This window comes from Elephantulus edwardii, unplaced genomic scaffold, assembly GCF_000299155.1.
Source record: "Elephantulus edwardii isolate Elephantulus edwardi_28Jun2011 unplaced genomic scaffold, EleEdw1.0 scaffold00008, whole genome shotgun sequence".
NCBI lineage: Eukaryota > Metazoa > Chordata > Mammalia > Macroscelidea > Macroscelididae > Elephantulus > Elephantulus edwardii.
The window spans coordinates 17,349,837-17,353,817 of NW_006399758.1; the positions used below are offsets into that span (position 1 = coordinate 17,349,837).

Here is a 3,981-nt window from a genome sequence, read left to right on the forward strand (position 1 = left end):
TTCATGTTCAAAGCAAAGGTCAAGCAAAGAAGCTAAAACCAGACTTTCCAAAATAATATCATGTGTCCAGTGATGTCAAAAACAAGAGATCAGAGAGTGGGCGGTGCTGCCCCCACCCCCAGCAGCTCCCCAGCCTCCTCCCCCTCAGATGTGGCTCAAGCTGGAGGCCTGCAGGGCCTGGGACTCTGCAGACCCAGGACCAGAGCAGCTCGTCAAGCCTGCAAGAAAAAATGGCCTCCAATACAACTACACTGCAGAAAATGGAAAGGAAATAGAATGGGAAAATTAAAAAAGTTGAAGAGTCAGAACCTGAAGAATGTGTGGTAGCAAAAGTGCTGGACCCACGTGTAGTGAATGGAAAGGTGGAGTATTTCCTCAAGTGGAACGGATTTACAGATGCTGACAATACTTGGGAACCTGAAGAAAATCTAGATTGCTCAGAACTGACGGAAGCATTTCTTAATTCTCAGAAAGCTGGTAAAGAAAAAGATGGCACAAAAAGAAAATCATTATCTGATAATGAATCTGATGATAGCAAACCAAAGAAGAAAAGAGATGCCACTGATAAGCTAAGAGGCTATGCCAGAGGTCTTGACCCTGAATGAATAATTGGTGCCACAGACAGTAGTGGAGAATTAATGTTTCTCATGAAATGGAAAGATTCAGATGAGGCTGACTTGGTGCTGGCAAAAAGAAGCAAACATGAAATGTCCTCAAATTGTAATTGCATTTTAGAAAGAGAGACTAACTTGGCATTCTAGTCCAGAAGATGAAGCTCAATAGTTGTTTGCATTGCCATAAACACATATAATCTGGGTCTTAGTTTTTGATTTATTAGTTAAGAATACTTTCTAATGGAAATCAAGTTCAATATGTTTGTTTTGAAGTAGTATTGAGGGAGTTATCTGGGACTTTTATTGTTTGGGTTTTTGTTGCATCAATAGCACCAGTTACTTTGAATAAATAAAAGCTTTCTGTAGTTTCTTTATTTGTCAGGAAAGGACATTTCATTGTATATCATGTCCTCTTTATTTCATTAGAGAAAAGTTTTTCTAAATATCAGAAATATTTTTCATAACTATTACTGAACCAGAACTTGGTTTTACCCTGAAAATTATGCCTAAGGACCATTCTGGGGTGTTGGTTTTTTGTGTGTATACATAAATAACATTTGTAAATTTTATTTTCTTTTTCATTCACCAAAACTATTCTAAACAAAAATGGCATTTCACACCATGAGTAACCTGATGTTTCAGGGTTAAGGTCACTCTGACTGACTAAAGATATCGATCACTACAAGTTAAATGGGAAAATATTTTAAAACCATATATTTTCAAATCAAATAAATGATCTAGTAATAAGTTGGACTGTCTAAAGCACCTGTATCAAAATCCCTGTCTGTATAGTCATATAAACAAAATATTTGCAAAATTTCCAGAAAGAAATATCTTGATCACTGCTCAAAACCCTACCCAGAGAGGAAAACTTAGACAAATACTGGTGTGTTTTAACAAGCCGAGCAAAAGCTTAGTTAAATGGGCATTTGTTTCTTTTAGAGAGCTGTTCCTCTGATGGAAAGTTGAAACTTGTGCAGTTTTGACTAACAGGTCTGAATTCATGAAATGTCTGACACTTTATGTTTAAAAAAAAAAGATTAGAAATGTTGCAGTTTGCTGGCAATAAGGGTGAACAACTTTGTAATCTAGACTAAAGACCTGCATGATTTTCTTTACCCCAGTCCTTCGGTTAACATGTAGGTTGGATTTGCACCTGAAGACAGGAAAAACAACGTTGTACTAATCAGAATGTTAATCTAATTGTATATTGTTTACTTTATTATAAATAAGTGATGAATGAATGAATAAATAAATAAATAAATAGTGACAAGAAACCAGTATAAGAACCACCCACCAATTTAGTTTTAATTTTTAATTTTCTTTTTATTTATACTGGTTTATTTACAAAGTTTGTATATATTCTTTTCACACCAGCTCTTTCTCATTTCCTTCACCTACCCATCCCTTCACCCATTAAATTGTGTGACCCTATAATTAACCAACCCCATCCTCACCCCCCTGATCCCACCCCCACTCTCACTCCTGGACCCTCATATTCATTCTACAATAATGGTCTTATACAGTATTTGTCCTTATAAGACTGAGTTAGTTCACTTAGCGTAATGCTCTCCATTCCCTTCCAAGTTAGGTAGTTACTTTCAAAATCATTACTCCTGCATGCTGTGTAGTATTCCATCATGTGAATGTACCATAATTTCTCAATCCACTCAATTGTGGTTCGACATTTGGGTTGTTTCTATGTTCTTAAGAAGGTGAAAAATGCTGCTATGAACATTGGTATACAGATCACCATTTGTGCCTCAGTTCTAATTTTCCAATATTCTAAATATTCCAAGCAGAGGAATAGCTGGGTCATATGGATTTTCTGTGTTCAGCTTTTTGAGGAAACATCAAACTGCCTTCCAGAGTAGTTGTACCATTTTATAATCCCACCAACAATGTATAACAGTGCCTATCTTGCCACATCCTCTCCAACATTTATTACTTGCTGTCTTTTTTTAAATTTTTTTTTTATTACTTGCTGTTTGATTAAACTTTGCTATTGCTACTGGAGATGGTATCTCATTGTGGTTTTGATTTGCATCACTCTCATAGCCAGTGATTTTGAGCATTTCTTCTTGTGTCTGTTGGCTCTCCGGATCACCCACCAAATTTTGACCTTCCCAAGACAACATCCCATTGGTCCTGAAGCATGTCCAAATGAGGAAGTGAGCTAGGTACAACAACCTGTGACCCTAGTGGCCTAGAGTCTTCTCCATTTCTTTCCAATGAAGAATAATAACTTGCTTGTCTCTCTGGAATGTATGTTTTTCTGATAGCACTGCCCTTACTTGCACCTTCACTCCTGTCTCCTTGCCTTTCCTCCTGGCAAGCCAAGCATCACATTTGCTCTACTTATAGTGGTAACAACTTCTAACAGTAATAATTGCTCTTTGAGGGCCACTAAGATCACTGGACATTGTACTACTTCTGTCACTGAGACATGATCCCCTCTTGTCTCTCTACCTGACTTAATCTGTAGCAGGTGAGGAAGACAGAAACCAGGACATTTACCCCACCATAATATTATGAGTTAGAATTGATTCAATAGCAGTGGATTTTGGTTTAAGGGCATTATTCTTGCATAGAGTTAGTTCTCAGGGCAATAAGATCATGAATAAAATTGTTGGTATATTGGAATAGAGTCTAGAGACTTTAAAGAAAAATATTTAAACTCTATGAACAGTGCTCAGGCCTTTCGTTCATAGGGTCGCTATGAGTCGTCTACGACTCGATGGAACCTAACAACAATAACAACAACATAGAGAGAGCAACGTTGGCCTAAACAGAAAGTTATGCTACCAAGCTCAAGGTGGGTGATTTTAATCTGTGGCACTCAGGCCTGGTTCAAATTGGGTTTTTTGTCAAACGTTCTTCTAGATGATATAGCACTGGTCTGTGCATGGCTGTACAGAGGTAACTCATGGTTGCTGTGATGCTAAACACTGTGACACTGATATGTCAAATGCAATAATGGTTATCCATGGCAGACAGTGTTTGGTGGAGCTTCCCAATTAAAACAAGGTTGGAAGCAGGAGCAGCATCCACTTATTTTTTTTTATTAAATTTTATTAGTTTTAATGAACATTTACAGAGATTTTGGGTTTTCGTTCATTCATTGTTACACTGTTTTCTTCACCCTCACCCCCAGTTCGTTCTTCTTCCCCCCTCCCCAATGTCTGTTTTAATTGTCCAATTGCCACAGTGCTTGTCAAAGCCAGTTCTGATTGATCTCCTTTGTCAGTGTGTCCCTTGCCACTCCCTAGCACTCCTCCCTGAGAGAGACTTCACCCTGATTCATAAGGAAAAGGGGATGGCGTATTCTCTTAGCTACTTCCTGCTGAAAAGGGACGCTGTGGGTTTC

The 3,981-nt window shown here is 38.0% G+C and overlaps 1 pseudogene; it reads left to right on the plus strand.

Annotated features, from left to right (window-relative positions):
* The first annotated feature begins 230 nt into the window (after window positions 1-230).
* LOC102843853 lies at window positions 231-783 on the plus strand (annotated as a pseudogene).
* Window positions 784-3,981: the final 3,198 nt, after the last annotated feature.